Below are 18,965 nucleotides of genomic sequence, written 5' to 3'. Positions count from 1 at the left end.
CTTTTTCAAGGTCACTCAACTTGTCAGTGACAGACCAGGAGCTAAATGGGAATTTTCTGCTGTTTGGTTTACATTGTAGTACAGGTGCTGGATTGCAGGTCACATATATTTATGTCCAAGTCAGCTTTTAACTAGAAGTATGGACTTCATCTACTATAAAGAGTGTCTGGGTGGACTTATTGAAGCCCATGTCACTGCTATGCCTACCCATACTGTCCTTTCAAAGTGTCTCAGTATGTCCACATCATTCCCATTTGCACCATGAAGTCTTGCACGAATAAAGCTGGTGGCTTTACAGAATGCTCTCACTGATGAACTAACCTGCTTGCTTTCTGCTCAAGTGGATAAGTTGAAGCCGGATGCAACTGTAATTATTCATGACATGGCAGATGTCATGGGCTCACAGCTTGATGGACACTGAGCTCAATTTTATGGTTTCTGTTCCTCAGCTGGTGTACTGGCTGCATAGCTGTTTCCCTCCCAGGCGTGATTTGATTAGGAACAAGTGGAGTTGTGTCTCTCCCCCTTCTCTGCTTGGACCTGTGGAGCAGAAGTGGGGCCAGGAAGATGACGGGCACTGTTCATCCCATTGTAACAAACAGGGTCATCTACGGGTGCCTGCCTAGTTGGTGTGTGCCTGTTTGGTGAAGTTGGTATGGGCTTGCCTGGGAGGCTGTATACACGCACTGATCCTGCCTACAAAGTCCAGCCTGCTGCTGGATGAGACCATTTGCAGGGCTTACAGATGCCTCGCTTTTACATCCTTCTCTATTGCTGCACACTATTAGACTCCCTTGTCTTTTATGAAGGTCCTAAATTGCTACAGAAAACAGTATTGTTTCCTGCTGGCTTAACTATTGCATTCCTTAAGGCTTGTTTTTCAATGCTACACTTTACTGCCTGTTAAGTTAACTGGATTTTTATCTGCTCTGCCTCTGACTGTCTTCTATAAAACCCATAGTAAGCCACAGCTTGCCCAGAGGAATATTCCAGGAGAGGAAAGGAAGAATTCAGGAACAATAATAATGCAGCCCTGGCAATACTATTGCAAAATAATACTACAAAAACATTTAGGCATGAAAGAGTGATTTTCCCCCCCATTGATATCTACTTACAGTACAAAAGAAATAGCTCCCCAGGGACTTGCTACTGCTTGGAAGAGCTTGCAGGTCTAGTTTGTCCTCTATAGACGCACGTGCAGCTTACAGGTATCTTTGAGGTGTGCACTAATGGTAGTGGTATCTCTTCTTTGTTGTTCCTGACCCCTTTGTCCCCAAATATAGAAGGAGAAATGGATTATATTCTATTATATTCCCTTGGGTGTGATGATTGTACTTGTCTGTCTTGAGGTGAGAATCTGCCCCCTCTTCCTCTCAGTCCCCAAACAACCCTGATGATGTGGGAACAGAGCAGAGATGCATGAAGGCAGCCGCAAGCAGCCTGGGTGAGCAGGAGACAAACAATGTTCCTCACACCCTGTCTTGTAGAGGACAGGGCTGAAATGCAAAATAGTCATTTGATGCCCTAGCCTAGTGCTTTATCCTCCTCAATTCAAAGATACTGGGCTGTGCTCCTCCCTTGTTGGCTATAGCATGCCTAAAGGCTTTGCTAACTTTACCCTGAAGTGTGTTCCTACAGACTGTTTATGCTATTCTGAGCCAATTAAATAAAAGCACTGTTAAAATGTTTCCATCTCCTTGTGTAGCAGTCACTGGGCGCTTTATTCTACAGTGCTAGCAAGGGCTGCTTTGGGAGAGGATTGCTGCGCAATGTGGGCCGAGGGCACTTACTATGTCCACATAGAACTGATCCCACCAGAGCCCACCTCAAGACACAGGCTACTGTTTACAGGGCTTGTTGAACCAGAGGCAGGGATTTGGAGAGAGACATCTTTATAGATTGTCAGGGTCTCATAATAATTTGAATAATTTGGAGTAATGAGTGTTGAATGATGGTATCCTGGCACTGCTTTGATAGCTGAAGTTTGCCATGATGAAGCTAAGGGCACTGGAGAGCTGTTTGTATCAATTCTATGGCAGTAAAATTTAATTTTATTTTATCAGAAGTCACTTGCGAGCTAACATTGAAGGCTGATCCAAGCAGCAGGCAGCTTGCAGAGAGGTGATGGTGACACACAACCATTGGTTGCTCTATGACGTGTTCAGCTGGACAATTAATGTGAAGAAGAATATAAGATGGATTCTGTTACTATGAAATTTAGGGAACAGTCAGAAGTATTACTGAAGCTCTTATTGTTACAGGAGTGTGAAGGATTCATTACTTTGCAGAGCAAATAATATATTATTTCACACAACAAGTAATAAATGATGAGGAGAGAGAGAAAGACCTTTAAATATCAATGACTCTGTTCATGGTCAAATTGCATCACATGGAAGACGAGACAGAAATCAGTGCAGGAGTCAGGAACATTAAAATAAACAAAAACTCAGTGAAGGGGTACAACGAAGGATAGTCCTAAACCAAGGCCGGATCTCAAATTAATGTTCCTAGCAATGTAGAGGGGCTGTCATGATATTTTATTTTATTTTGCTTCTGATAAAGAACAAGAATTACTGCAGGAAGGAAAGGACAATTTATATTGCTGAATGCAATCTCTCAAGTAGTAGGAGTGAGACCTAAATCCTAAGATTTATTCTTTGGTTTTGTATATTTGATAGCTTCTAATCCTTTACCAGTCACGTGTTTTGTGTGTTTCAGTTTTTAATTGCAGCTCTCTGAGTTAGTTACAAAAAAGATTAAAAAAGAAAACTGAAATTATCTGATAATCATGAAAGTTAAGGGTTCATAGAATAAATATTGTGATACTTGTTCACTGAGAGGGTACTGTTTCAGTTCAAAGAAATAATGAGTGGCTGAGTACACACTATTGAAATCTTGCGCATAGAAGACTTTCATGTGGTTGGTATACAGGGCCAGGAAAGTGCCTTTCCACCCTGTAATTGCATTTAAGCAAGTGAAAATATTTATTCAGCAGGTGTGTGCCTTCAGATACCAAACTGCTTTCTGGAAAGGAGCAAAAGATAGCTGATAAAATTCCTTATTTTCAAATACCATCTCTGGCTATTCAAGAGCCAGATGCGCATTAGTTTAGCAATATCCTGACAGGTTGCCTCTTTACTCACAGAAGGTGGGTGGTAACAGATGGTGTCCAGTTAAGCTGAGTTGTCCGTTCCCATCCTGTCATTTCCAACTTGATGATTGTGATAATAAGATACCTTCTAGCTTTAAATAGCCTGGCTTTGTACTTCATCATGTGTTTCCTGCCATGCAGACTGCTCTTGGATGAAATATTCTGCATCTTTAATGCTGAAGAAATCTTACTCCTATTACATCTTGAAGCTGTTAATAAAAAATATTAGCATGAGACTTTTCTACTTATCCCAGATGTTTTGCTGTAAAGATGCCTTCTTTCTTCAATAAAATAAAAAGCAGTAATAGGTAAGAAGCAAAATATTCAGGTGCAGACCTGTGTTTAATCCACTGTTCTCATTTTTGTGCAAAGCTCTATGATTGTATGAATGCTGGGATTATGGGAATGCAATGAAAGCCCAGGATATCTCAGGAAATAAATACGACTTTTCTCTCTGCAGAGCAAATTCATTCACCAGCTAGCTGGGATAGGATGATCTGCCCTTGGACTTGCTGCCATATGGAGGACATCAAGCTGGCCAGACTCCAGCTAGGACAAAAATTGTTGATTTGAGAGCTGTTTTCTGAAGCATCTTGTAAGATATGGGATGTTATGCCTTCCCTGACACTGAGGCTTGTAAGTCAATTTGGTGCCTTGAAAATTGTGCTGATCTGTCATAATACAAGTGTAGCAACAATCTGAGGGTGTGGGATGCCACTGTTTTGTTTCTCCATTGACTTTAGAGGGAGCCTAGGCAGATGTCAGAGGCTCAGCATCTGATTTTTAGATGCAAGAACCTAGCTTATTTTGAAAACTCCCTTGCATGTCCAGTTGCACCACTGAAAACTAGGCATTGGGTGGACTGACCCAAAACGGCTCAGGAAGGCTGAAAAGATCTGAATGTGCTCTCCCCTGGGTGCCAACTCAATCTCTTCACCTCTTGGAAGTGAGGAAAACCTTTCCCAGCCATCAAGTGTATTTATTTTTTATTGAAAAGTTCTATTCTTCTAGTTTGCTGAAAATGGAGCAGAATACTCACCACGCATTCAGAGTCCTATCCCCAAACATGCTGGTGGCAGGTTACACGTTTTTAGTATTGTGCTTCACCTCCTTTCTCGCTTCTCCACTCCACACCCTGGGTGTAGCCACATGCCCCTCTCGCATAGCAGCCCATCCCGGTCTTGTGGCCAGGCTTCATGAGTGCTGTGAGATAGTGGGGCTCAGCTCTCCTGTTTCCATTGACTTGATGACAAACTGGTGTTGTCGTACCAAGTGTGGTAGAACAGAAAATTCTTCTTCCTTACACTGGTAAGAAGCGCCACATGTGTGTGTTTTGCACCATATTGCAACTGGAAAGGGGTAGTTGAACTGACTGATAGAGCTTCTCTTGGTACTGCTGAGGATCTGTCCTTGAAATCTAGGACTGCTTCCTTGAAGCTTTTTAATAAGAGCTGCTATAGACTTGGCATGTTGACGTTAATTTAGTCTTCACACAGCAACAACCCTCACAGACTTGCATAAAACACTACTTGGAGCCAACCCTGATATAAGTCTAGTAATTCAGCCTTGGGAGAGAAGAAGTCATTAAAAACCTGTGGTCCTGAATCTCTTCCCTGCCTCTGTCCTATGATACAAATGTATTACCGAGGTCCACAGAGGTAGTGAGTCATCACAAATTCCCCAGCTGGGGCACTCGGTTTGAATGGCTCTGCTTCCCTCTGAGCTGTCATTTGCACTCAGCCCTTGCTCTTGTAAACATCACCTTAATTTCCCAACATTCAGTGACTATGTTTCTACGTCATGTCCAACAGGTGCTTTCTGGCTGGCCTTCTCCCAACTGGATAATGGCTATTTTTGGCCAGTGTGCCCTTTTTGTCCCTGAGGAGTGTATTTCCAGGAAGGAATAGTCACCCGTTTTGATAGAAACTCACCCATTGTCCACATTATGTAATTCAAGGCAAGCCCACAGTATTGTTTCCACGAAGAAATGCATCATCGTCTTTGTGTGTGAAATGGTGTCTGCGGCTGTCCGTGCAGCTGCCACTTGCAAGGATGTGCGGCGCGAGCAGGCCGTAACACTCTCTTTCTAGGAAATGCTACAGCCAATTATAAAACTGATGGAAGCAAGGATTTTTATTTTTTTTTCTAGGCTACAGAATACACAGAAATAAATATTCAGGCTCCGTAGCTGCAAGTAAGCCCTAGGGTAAGGTCAAATGCAAACATTTTGGTGACTTTTTGGATAACCTGTGATGGCCTTTTCTGCCTTCTAGCATATAAGAGTCATCAGGCTTCCGGTCAGAGTATTGGGTTGTGCTTAGAGATCATGTTATTTCTTCCCTCAGGCTAGATATTGTGCTTTGCAGTTGTTCTACTATAAAGGTCAAGCTGCTGCGGCATTAAGTACATCCCTCCTTTTTCTGTATTAGCTGTTTTCTCTTTTTGCTCATTTGGGGTTTGTGCCTTCCTTGTGCAGTTACGATGTGTACACATCAAAAGCAGGTTAAACACCTTAACGGACTCTCATTCTGTCCATTTTCTTTTTCCTCTGGTTTCACAAACTGTCTCCTGTGTTGCATATTGATATCCCCAGGAAAGCATTCTTTGTCAGGAAGCAAATTAAATTGAGTGGCAATGCTTGATGCCAAGTTTATGAGTAATTGGTGATTAAGGTACCTCTGAGAAGCATTTGGCACCCAAAGAGAGAAACAGTATATTCTGAATATGTTCTTGTCTACTTCAAGGGGTTTTTTTATGTGGGGGGAGAGTTATAGGACCATAGTTAATACCTTATGATTAGCTCAAAGTTTGTCTTTCAAAGAACAGGATCTTAGCAGGAGCAGAGGCAGTATGCCAGGAAATACAATTATCGTGTTAGTTTGAGGGGCTCAGGGGGGTGGTTTGTTGGGGCTTTTTTTTTTTTCTTTTAGGGACATGACAGAGAGAAAACTACAGTTAAAGTTCAATGTCCCATGTGGGAGATGATGGTATCAGGATCCTGGAGTAACTTTGACACCACCCAACATAGCCAAGGTGTAGTCAAGTCAATCAGGCTATAGTCACTAATCATGTATGGCCAGCAAGTCCCTTTGTAAGGACAGCTTCATTTTTTGTAACATGGGAAGGTTCAAAATTAATCAGGTAATGAGATTTTTATTAGGGGTTTTATATGTTTTCCCTATACTCTGTGAAAATTATATGTGGAGATCATCCACATCTTTTCCTGCAGTTTGTCCAGGGTAAAAGGAGAAAAGCTATTAAACTATTTCCTATACACCTTTTCCGGCTCATCAAGGCAGAATCATGTGTACAGTGCTGAGATTCTAACCTTTAATCTCATGATTAGCCATAGCAGGATTGCTTGTACCTCCATTTACTATTCACAGTTTTAAGACTAAATAGCTGAATTTCTTCTGCCTTGAGTCCTGATTCTGCAAACAGTTGTTATTAAAAGGGGATTTTGTGCAGGTCAGGCACTTGATTTGCTTTTCTATCTTTTAGTGCAACCATGAAAACTGCCTTGATGATTATGGCCTTGTAGTACAGCAAAGGGCAGCAAGTGGTTTTGTTTTTGTGGGTTTTAGTTTGTTGCTTTGGTTTTTAGTTTGGCTTATATTCTAGAAGCTGCTAGATAAAATTAGTTTGGCAATTGCCAAAAGCTGCTTTAGTGCTTTAAGCACCAAAATCTCAGTCCAGCAAAACTTTTAGGGATAGGTTTAACTCTGAACATGTGCTTCGTTTCCTTCGTGCAAAATGGACTTTTGGGACCCCCTGAGGGTTTTATTCCAGGGGCCAGTAGCACACCTGGAAGCACTGTATTTAGCTATGCATGGCAATGCTGGGCCATGTTTTCCTTCCCTGAAGACAGAGATTGGGACACAATTTTAGCTAGAAGGTGCGTTATTCTTACAGGCTGTCTACAGCACTTAGGATTGAAGGGCGCTTTTCTCCCTAACTGTGCTGTTTATTGGCAGTACTGCTTATACAGCTGTCTCCAGCTTACCAGTGAGTGAATGAATGAGAGGAGCTTGGGAAGTGGTTTATGTCCACTCAGACAGCAGCTCTGAGATGAGAAAGAAAGGAAACGTGCAGTTGCTTTGCACAGAGATGAAAGAGATGCTGCAGACTGTTCTGCCCAGGACAGGACATGGCAGTCTGAAAAAGCAGAAATAAAAGTAGTTTGGGACTTGGTTTCATTTCAGCTGGTGCCAAAATCAGTATTTGGATGTGCATAAGCAATAGCAAGTCTTATATTCCTGCAGAAGGCATTGGGATGAGAGATTTGGAAATGCATGCTTTGTTTGCTTTGCTGAATAATGAGAGTCAGATCACAGCATCTCTCTGTGCCTCAGTTTCTCACAAAATAAAGAGGAGACAATAGTATATTGCATTAATGTGGTCTTTGGGGTTGGATTTACCCCCCCATAACAGAGGAGTTAATCATGCGGCAGTCTCTCTCTGTATGTAATAGAGACAGGAGAATCTCCAGAGAGCAAATGAACCCAGCTGAGATCTGAATTGCTCTCTGGAGTTTCATCTCTGTCCAGTGGCTAGAGAAGACAGTTAAAACAACTGCACATCCCTTTTAGGCATCTTGATTAAATGCCTGCAGGACAGTGGAATGAATCAAGATCTTGAGAGCTACAGATGTTACTGAATTTATACTGACAGAAATATTTTCACTGGCTATGCAGGAATTTTGCAAGTTTTAATATGCAAAAGACCCTTTTCTTGGAGGCACCCAGAGAGAGTGCCATCCACATGGTTAATCTCTCCTAGTATCCTGTCGCTTCTGGAGGCTTATGCTAAAATCGTCATAAAGAAGAGAATTTTTTCTATTAGCATGCAACCAGCATTACATTTCCAAGTGCTAGGTGTCATTTGGGGTCATTAGATTGCTCTTCTGCTGCAAACTTGGGAAAAATTGTGACTGACCTCATGCAAAACTAGGACTGGGATATTAGAAATCATAATTCATAATTAAGCAGTGCCCTGAGCATTGCAGTTAATTAAAAGGTGTTTTTATTGGAGGGGGGTTTGTTGTTTTGGCTTTTTGTTTAAAGAGTCTGAAGTCTATTTCTTTTTGGAAGGCTTGCCTAAGCACTTTCTAACGATTATAATGTCATTATATATGGGATTCATTACATTAGAGACATTAGGGGAGATTAAAAAGGATCTATTGGAGGCATTGGCTGAAAAAGAAAGGATAAAGACTAGTTGCAGTCTGAGCTTTTATTACATGGCTTGAAACAAATACTGAAATATTGTATTTAAGCTAAGTGTGTTTGTTGGAGGGAGCATTAGGAGGGAAAGCAAAGCAGCAAATACCACACTCACCATTAAAGAAAGAAATCACAATGGCTGGGAACAGTGTGTTAATTAGCAAACTAATTTCCTTGTACTTTAAGTGCATAACAAGTTTTAAATGCCTTCCGAATGGCTTGATATCAATTGTGTTTTGTTCTTTGAATGTAATTGTTTCCATGGCAATGCCGAGTTCTGCTGTACATGGATTATGTCTGTAAAGTCTTCCAGTCATTTATGGGAAGTCTGTATTAGCTTAGCAGCTGACCTGTATTCAGGTTATATTTTACTTTTGTTGCAGTTGTTTTACAAGCAAATGAACCAAAAAAAAAAAAAAAAGTCAGTGGAAATGGGCCAGATCCTCAGTCCATCCCATTTGGCTTCATTTCACTGATTTTAGTAGAGCTGTGCTGCATTACACCAGCCCCTGTTCTTTTGAATATTTTCTTTATATGTGCAGAAAAAAGGGCCACAAATGTCATTTCCCTGCTATTATAGGCCATCGTTCAGGTCGCTTTTAATTTGCTGCCTAGAGAGATGCTATCAAGTAGGCTCTTATTCCTCATGGAGAGCAGGTAACACCAGGGCAGTGCTGTAGGGCTCCCAGCTCCTGCTGGGCAGGGCCAAGAAGGGACTGTTGCCTTCACCAGGCAGCGGCCACCTATTGCAGGGTGACCTCAGCGTCCCTGTTAGTTGGAGGGCTAGGCCACCAACTTCTCTGGTCTCTTTTTGAGCAAAGCAGCAGCACATCCCCTTTTCTCTGCCGGCTGTGCTTTTTCTCCTTGACTTTTACACGAGGTGCTGTAATTACACCTTGCTCAGAATCCCTTTACCTTTTCCCATGCTCATTAGATTTTTATTTTTCTTCTGGTATCAGAAAGAATAGTCTGTGTTCAAGAATTCACTGGAAGCCTGTGCTTTTCAGCTTGGCATTTGTTGGATTTCCCCTCACCCCATTTTCCAATGGTCATGATGTTCAGTGTTACAAAATACACTATCTACTTCAGGAAGAAGGGCCAAATACCTACATTAAGATATTGAAGGGCTGAGTTCAAGTCCTAGCTCTGGCACAAGCTATTTCTCTAGCCTTGGGTAGATTAGATAGTCTCATAGCCTTGGTCCTCATTGTGTAAACCATTAGTTTTTCATTTCCATCACCATTTATCAGTTCATTCTAGTCCAATGGGACTGATTGTTTACTACTCTGTGTTGATGTAGCACTTAGTAGAAGGGAGGTGGAGATCTTAAAACTGTGGCTCTCACCAGGAAAAAAATTATTCTGTATTGGCATTTCATTTACTCATTTCATAATTTACAGACATCATGTAAGATTCAGTCTCCCAAAACTGGCACCAACTGGACACTATGGTGTCTACCATGTTTTGGCTTTTTCATTTAGAAATGTGAGTTGGTTGGATTCATCAGTTTGTTTATATAGTTATAAAAGATTAAATAGAGGAAATATATAGCCAACTCAGGAAGAAATGGAAACATTTATACAGAAGGCTCAGCAGTTTCTAGTTTAGTGCGTGTTTTCTCTTTCCCATTTACCTTTGTTTGCTTAAGACAAAGACATCAAACAAAATCCTGACCTTGAAGAAAGACTGATGTGTGTGACACAGCATTCAAGAGAAATGTACCCTCTAAAAAAAGTGTTGCATAAATGCTTGTGTCAGAGAGGAATTAAACTCTATTTGAGAGTGGAAGAGAAAATAAAAGAAACTCAATTTTACCTTTGCACCATGTAGCACCTGCACTGACATGCCTCCTTACATCAGTAGTCTTTATTTGCATTCAGTTGTTCTTTGTGTAGTGTATTTTTCTTTTATTTAGACCCAGGTGCTCATGTTTATGACTCAGTTCTACATGAGGTGAAGCATAAAGGTGCAGTAAGGATAGTCCTTGCCCTCAAGCATCTCCTAATAAGACAAAATAGAGGGGAACCAAAGTAAAAGTTATCTCTGTTTTACATGTAGGAAACTAAACTATGGGGAGATGGAGTGACTTTCCCAAGGTCCCACGGGAAAATCATCCAAAGTCGGGAAGGCAGAGTTCCGGGTAGACTGCGCTATCACAATTTGTAGCTGAATATTCAACATGCTGGAGGTCTAAGATAGGCAGGCAGTGGTGTCTTGGCACTAAACTGCTAGAAAGGTACTTATGCTTTAGTGACATAAATTGACGTAGAGCCAGAGGGCTTTTTTCAACTTCTGCCAAGTATTATTCAGGTGTTGAGTTCGAAGCCAGCCACAAGAGCTCCTGCAATGCCTGAACACACAGCATGTGGTAATAGAGTGGGTGAGTAATTTGCAGCAAGCTAGAAATCTAGCAAACAGCTCTTCCTTTCATGCTTGGCCAAAATATTGATCACGTCTAAAATATGAGGCAGCACCCAGATATTCCCCAAAGGATGTTTCCCAAGGGTATTTCAGGGCATTTCTGCCTGCCTCTGGAATTCTCCCTGAAAATGCTCTACCTGGAATCAAAAAAGGCTCTATTCTGGGAAGAGACCTGACTTTCACCATTTCTGCTAGCTGGCAGTGTAAAAAGTATTACAAGCAGAGCAGTTGAAGGAACCTTTGGTTTAAGAGCTGTTTATGTGGCCAGACTCTAGTTAACTATGCTTACTGTAAAGACAAATGAGAGCTAGCATTGTCTAAAACCATCATTCTGATCCCTCTGGCTCAACACTAGCCAGGTTATGTTAGCTTTTATAATACCTGGACCTGGGAAGTGTTAATGGACTGACAGCCAGTGAAGAGCTGTTGGGAAAATGGATTTTTAGTTTAGCAGTCAAAATGGTTGTCCCAGACAATTTGTTTTGTTCTGTTAGGAGAATGGAGAGGGAAAAAATAGAAAAAAAAATTTATGTTGACCTAAACATTTTATTTGTTCTATTTTTTAATGCTTTTGCTTTTTTTAATTATTTTGATTTAAAAAAGAAATTTTGCTCCAAAAATGAGAAGTTGAATACCTTTATCTAAAAAAAAGGGTACAACAATATTTCACATATGGATTCATACCCTCTCTCCCCTCTTCTCCATACTGTTTTTTGGCCACAATTACCTACCCTGTTTGACCCAAACACTTTCAGTTGCATAAAGTTAGATTTTTGACACCATACTGCTTGGAGAAGTTCTTGCAGCATCATCTTGCAGCTTGAGAAAAGCCAAGTGCTCTGTTTCCATCAGACCCTTCCTCTCTCCATGCAGTCAGCCCTGGGCCCCCTTCTCCCCTGGAGCTGCCTCGATCTGTCACCGGTACAGTACGTGACTTTGGGCTCTTTTAACTGTTAGCGTTACCCAGAGCCAAGAGCAGACAGAGTAAAGCTCTAGGATAAAAACTTCAAGCACTGCATTTTCCTCAATAGCTTATCCCGCCGAGGCTGCGCCCTGTCCCAGCTTGGTCTTCCCCTTCAGCTAGGCCAGGTACCAGCCTTTTCATGTCTCCCTCTACCTTGGCCTCATGCAGTTAAGAGACACACACACACTCCAGACGTGTCCCTGAGGCGATAGCCCTATTGTGGAGTGAGTCTGCGTGGCATCTAATTTCATGTACTAACCCGTTTCATTCACCACAGTATTTTCTTTCTCATCTTTCCTGCAGGTACGAGTGAGAAGTCCCAGCATTTATTTCTCCATTGCTCCCTGTGGGGCTCACCTGTTCAGCCTGCTCTCTACTAAGGGCAGCAGGGAGCTGTCAGGTAACCTAACGATGTGTAAGTCATTACAGCGTCTGCACCTCGCCTCTGGTAGATTAAAGAAGCCTTAAAGTTTAAGGCACCTTTCTCCTGAGTTAGTACATTAACACTTCTGCCTGGTTGTGACAAAGCCCTCTGGCTCTCCAGCATGCCGCAGAACAAGCATGTTAGCACAGGGGGATGCTGGCACCATTTTTGAGTACTTAGACATAGGAAAGGTATGGAGAAATCAGTTCTCAGGTCTTTCTGCTCTCTGCAAGGATGTCTCCTTCCACTCCTTCACCCCCTTCAGTACATCTTGCGTGGCCAGAACAGCTACATTCACTCACTGGGCTTCATTCCCACTCCTGCACACACTCCTTTGCACAGTCACACACATACAGTCATGTCATACACAGCCATTCTCATGTGTACTATGCATACATACACACTTGCACACACATGCTAACTCATGTACACACCTGGTGTAAATTTTATGTTGGGGGTGTTTTTCTGGACCTTGGGGTTCTTCAGAGATTTATCTCTAGGTGTGACATGGAGCCTCTTAAGGTACTAGAGAAGTAACACATTTTCTTCACTAAAAGGGGGGATGCTAACCATATCATCCAGTCCTGTATTGCATCCATGCTCTCACAAAGCTGGAGGAACCAAATACTCTACAGACTGCTTTACTAATGATCTGCTTGATGAATCCCACTCTCAAAGAACCTAGCTTCTTTCAGGAAACTTTGGGACATCTGTTCCCAGCAGGATCTTTTGGGCTCTGCAACTGAGAAATTGTAGATTTACAAGAAGAAACAGAGTTAATATATTTAGAAATTCAGGAGAAGAAAAATTGAAGTTAAACTTGTACCATAGAATATGGAACATTTCAAGCTCCTGATAGTGATGACCTGAGGTATCAATGTATGAGGGACTGTGATGAGTCGGGAGCCTCTATTATAAATCCCTTTGAATTTTAATCTGGGGCAAATGAGAAGGGGGGGGGGGGGAAAGATGATGATTTAAAAATAGCTGTGTGCCTTCTGCAGTCAATTCACTCTGCAGGAAATCTGAACAATATTGAGGAAATACTATAACTCCCAGAAAAGCCTGTTGTTTCTAAGCAGAGCCCGTCTGGTCTTATCCACGCTGAGGAGCAAATGGGATTGACAAGCATGTGACAGAAAGTGTGAAACTGGGTTTGAAAGCAGAGAGAAGCTTAGAGACAGCCTTAGTTTCAGTGTGATTGGGAAAAGAGAGGGGGAAAAAAAGGGGGGGTTCTTTAAAGGAATTGAGTGTGCATTTGGAAAAGGCAGTAGGCACCTAAAGAAAACGAGACTAAAAGATAGACTTTTGTGCCAAATAACAAGAAGTTTGTTCATATCATTAAGCAGAGCATGGCTGACTTTGTGGAGCTGAGCAAAAGCCATCAGCATGGCAACAAGTGACATCCACTTTGCATCTCTTATGTGAGTGACTGCATGAGGACTAGGAGCCAGGGCAGAGCCGCATGGGCAGTGGGAGGAAAGTCCTGCCCAGCTGACACAGTCCTCATAAAATAACTGGCTGGCTAAACAGTCAAATTTATCACTGACTCGAGGCAGGACATCACTCAACTGAAAACGGAAGGGTTAGTTTCCAAACCTGCTTTACATGGCAGTGGGACCTTGTCCGAACACGTGCATTTCACTACAATAGCACTGACATTTATGGCTCTGGGTTTGGAAGAGTTTTTGCGAGGCTGGTTGGTTGGTTGTTTTTAAAAGCCAGAACAAAATTTGCATTTTTACTTGACCTGTAGGGTGGGATTTTTGTCAGTCTGAGGGAAAGCTGTGCATACTTTTTAGGAGTTTTTTTGTGATTTCTAGGAAAGGAAAAAGCCACCTTTGTTATGAAGGTCTTTCAGCACAAAGGAGAAGGGATTTGGCTTTCAGGTAACTTTCAGACACCTAAATACCACTCAAGGAAAGTTTTATAGGAAGAGATGGAAGAATTGGGTAGGTTTTGTCAGAAATGAATCATTTGGTGCGTTTCAAACAGCTCTGCTGCACTGAAGAGTGTCTGTGTGGTAACACACAGCTGTGCCTGCAGAGCTGGTCATGCCTGAGCTACGGCCAGAGCTGCAGCATCTGCTCAGGCCCAAACAACACCTGTGAGGGGTTTTTTAGAGCCGAAAGATGAATCTGCAAGGCTATGACCTGCTGCTTCATTCTTTCTATCATCCCCAAGGCTAAAAATACCACCTGTAGCTTTGTACCTTTTCCTAGTCTCTTCTGACAAATGCCACCCATGGTCCTGCAAAACTTGCGCTATTCTTCCTGCTAGGCATCTCTTTCTGTTCAGGATTTAATAGCTAGTATTGGGAAGCAGAAAAAAGCTTGGCTAAACAGAAAGGATTTGCATGCAGAGCAGCTGCTTTCATGAATGAGATGAGCACATGCAAAACTCTGCCATGTGAGCACGTAACCTGCTCATTGCTCACAAATATTTAAATAGTGTCGATTTGTGAAAAATCCTGCAAAGAATGTCATTAGTCTTTCTTCAGCTAAAACAACCTAAACGGTTTGTTGTTTTTCAGCCTGGTTATTCTCTAGATTTAAGTGCACTCAGCTGTCTATTGAGGATACAAAAAGACAGAAGCAAGTAATTAAGCAGACCAATTGCACTCCACAAATAACAAATAATTGAGATGAAGTGTTTAAAGACAGTTCATAGGCTACAAGTTATTTTTCATGACTAGTGCTTGTTAAAAATATATGCACTTGTCAGAGAAAGGGGTGGCTCATGAATAATATGCAAACCAGAAATAAGGTGTCAAATCTAGAAAAGGATTTTTTGGGACTTTTCTCACCTTGCTGTGTTGGTCTAAAAGTGTCACTAAACCTGTAGTAGTCAAGTCTCAAGTAGTCAGCAGAGAGGTCTCTACACTTATTGAGTTGCCTCTCACTTTGGAGATGCTGTCCTTTCCCATTGCTCCTGGAAGGAGCACACACCTCAGGGTTATTCAAGACATCTTACTTCAAAGCCGGTAAAGTCAGGGGAACAGTGCTGCTCACAGAGTGAATTCCCAGCTCCGCTACAATCAAAGGCAATTTTGCCTTTGTTCAGTATTTTCTGAACAAGAATCTTCCCATTTAGGAAGCAACGTCCCCCAGAAACTTAGAGTAAATGTACAAAATTATAGGGTAGGTTGAGTGCTAAACCTGAGGTTTAGAAAAAAGCAAAAAGGGCAGCAGATAACCAATATTCCTTTCACTTCCCCAAAGCCTTTTTTTTTTTTTTTTCTTCCCATAGTGGGCAATATTATTGAAACTGGGATAATCCACAACCTAGAACAGACTTTTTAAAGTGAAATGGTATCTAGGATTTTATTTCTTTATTTTTTTTTTAACAGTGCTTTTTGGTAAAGTAAGCCATAGCATCATCCAGCTTTGCCAGAGTGGGTATTAAATATTATGGTATTTGAAGTGGGCCTCTGTGTAGCAGCACTGTTGTGAGCTTGTCTAGAACATCCCAGTAACACTGGCTGCCACTTTTTTTACCTCTTTCTTAGAAAATTTACCCATCCTTAGGTTCCTGGCAGTTGGTAATATCCTCCCCGCTCACTGTATGGAGGGGGCATGGTAACGGTTTGTGGAAGATTAATGAACCAGCGCCGTGTTGGGAACTATTATAACCTGATTTAGGTTTCTTTATTTGTGATGTGTTTTCATACCACTTTGGGAGGTGCTAGTGGGAGAAAGACACTCACTCATGCTGTTGCCAAATTCTCCAAGAGCGAACATCCCCCACCCTGCTTTGGGTGTAATCTGCTCCAGCAGTTCTTGTGGAGTGTGTAAGTTTGCAGTACATCAGATGTTATCAACTGACGAGCAAAATGACTTATCAACATTATAGTGGTTGTGCTTGGACAGGTATTCAAACTGAAAGATCAATTTACATTTTCTGAAAGGAAAGAATATGCAGTAGATTAGTTTTCAAATGGTTTTTAGTACAAGGAATGAAACTACTTACATCTGTGATTTTCTAAGGTTACATTTGTTTTTGCTGTAATTTTTTTTTCTCCTCTTCTAGATGCAATTCCTATTTGCTAAGGATTCTGAGAATTACATTAGACTAAGGAAGACTTGGAGGGCAATTTTAGAAAAATAGATATCCAAATCACTACCATAATCCTTCTGGCTCTCTGAAAATGAAAAGTAGAGTGTTTCAGAGAGCTGTTTATTGGAAAGATTAGTTTTATCAAGAAATTATTACTTCAGCACATGGTTTGAGATTGGCCATTACCTTAGAAAGTTCACAGATGAAAACAAAGGGAGAATTGCCAATGAAAAAGACCTAATGACTGAAAGAGTCTTTTCCTTGTGTGTTTTGTTTTTCCCCTAAAGCTATATGTGGGCTTTACCTGGGAGAAGTAAACAATCTGTCAAAAAAACTCAAGAATGGAAAAAATAAGTTAAAGCTCTACTGTAAATTTTGTAAATCTACTGATTTTGGGGGGGGGGGAACAATTTTACTTATTAATAGTGCTAGGTAACTGTTGAAAAAGCCCAAAATATTTATGAAGTGATTTTTTTAAAATAAACTTTTGTTCTTTCTGCAGGAACAATCTGGCTGTAAGTATTTACATGGCAGCCTAGAAAAGAGCTCTTAGTCCTTTTGAATGTGTGTGTGTATATGAACAGCATGCGGTACAATGATATAACCATCCCATTAAAGGGAAGGCTTTACATGCAAAAGGCAAAGGCAATTCCTCTGAAGTTTGGAAATGCATTGACAGCCTTAACCTAGCTGCTTTATTAGAGGTTACCCCTCGGGAAAGACCTCATCAACAACACCTAAAATCAGAAACCAGCTGCCATTTGAATGCTCTAAATAGGAGAGGACCGTTTCTTTTCTTGCAGCACCACTTCACCATCTGCCTAGTTTAGTTGTGGAAGAACCTCAGGACCAAACTGTCTTTCATTATGTAATGGAGACTCAGTTGCTGTTACTGAAGCTCTGAATTTATAGTCCCTTCCACACATGGAAAACTCCATTCATAGTGATGGACCTCAAATAAATATGTAGATGGATACGTACTCATGTCCATTCCTGATATGGAGAGACACATTTTGGAAGAAGACCTCTGCTATTGTAGTCTTTCATTGTATTTCCTCATTTGCTCTTGCTCTGTTTTAATTTGATTTTGGCCAGTGTAGGAATTTTCTTGAGTAAAACCTAAATATCTCCATCAGGAATCAATCCCCATGTGTTAAAAAAATGGAAGTTAAAGGAAAGCAGGTTTTGAAGTTCAGTGTCATATAGTGAATTTTCATGTCAATATAGTATTTTCATGATGAGAGGAAGGGATATTATTGAAACTTCAGCAGACAAGGGCGAGAGAATGAGGTCAGTGTCCCTTTAAATGTCTCACACAGGTTGCATGAAAGCAGGGTTATATCAGTCTCAGGATGCCAAGGTTTTATTTATAAAAATAAATTCTTCCAGAAAATGTCCCAAACTGGTGTCATGTTGTTGAGTGATAATCGCTACATTAGCAGTTATTTGCGGTTGTATATATGTCCATCCATCTGCCTTATGACTTTGATTCCAAGGAAGGTGCTGTGTGATAGTTACTCTGTGTAAAGTCAGCTTTTAATGTGTGTAAAGAAAAGGACTGCAAGCAGTGGTGATACACCTGGCTCAAAACTCTCACTGGTGGCCAGGTTAAGCCCATTGCTGCAGGCACCCTTGTCCCTGGGTAGAAGGGACCAGGACATAAACTGGATGTAATGGGATTATGGACATGTCCTTTTTCATTTTTTATCTCTGTCAATCCCACAATTTTAATTTATAACTACAACACCTTTTAAATGGGCAAAAGAATTTTCCTTCTAGCGGGTTGGTGTATTTGTCTTGCAGAAGGCAGTGGAGTATTCCCACTGGAGGGGGTCAAATGCCGCAAAATGGCATTTGCATATTCTCATTGCAGTTCAATTACAGTTTGTTTTGCCTACGCCCGGGGCTGCTTTTTAGTTGCCACAGGTAAAAATTTTCCTTTTGGCAGGCAGTCAGCATAAGATGATGAAGATTCAAATCTTAGTGGGACTTTGCACCGAGTCTTCGCGTGAGGCTATAATTTATAATAGAAGATGTATTGTTGCAATGGGAAGAATAGAAGTACATCACTTGATAAGGAGGGGTTACTGTCATGGGAACATGTTTATTCATTTCTTACTATATCTCTGTTTAGGAAGTTTCAGTCTTCCAGTCAGAGAGAAGATAGAGACGTGTAAGACAGATGCAACTTCGATGTAACACATTGTGAGTAGCAAATGACTGCTTTGAAAATGTCTCAAATTCTACATTGTGTGAAAAATCTTCCTTATAGCCATCTGACGAGCATGCATGGAATTGGGCTTGCAAATATATTCTGATTTCCAATGATCAATGAGAGAAAGGAGATACATTTACAGCTAATGTTATTTTCTATTAATAATTCAAGCTTGTATATACTGACTAGCGTTTGTTCCAGCAGCCCGAGAGGCCACAAACATGAGCCTGTTTGCGGTATGTGGTGGTTTATTTCCACAAAGTTTTTGTACATACATCTCTGATGGAGCTTCAGTTCTGCAGTCCTCTTCAGGAGAACATCTGAGCTGAAGCACAGAGTTTAGCTATTGGACAGTCATTATTATCCAAGAAAAAGTATGCTTTCTTCCAAAGATTTCCCCTTATGCCCCATGCTTTTTGGAAACATGAAGTTTCTGAGGACAAGGAAAGTATCTTGCATTCACTTTTTCAGCAGTTTCTGTTTATATGGTTGTAAATTGATTTTGCAGTGCT

Source organism: Grus americana, chromosome 4 (genome assembly GCF_028858705.1).
Source record: "Grus americana isolate bGruAme1 chromosome 4, bGruAme1.mat, whole genome shotgun sequence".
NCBI lineage: Eukaryota > Metazoa > Chordata > Aves > Gruiformes > Gruidae > Grus > Grus americana.
This window is presented reverse-complemented; position numbering follows the sequence as displayed.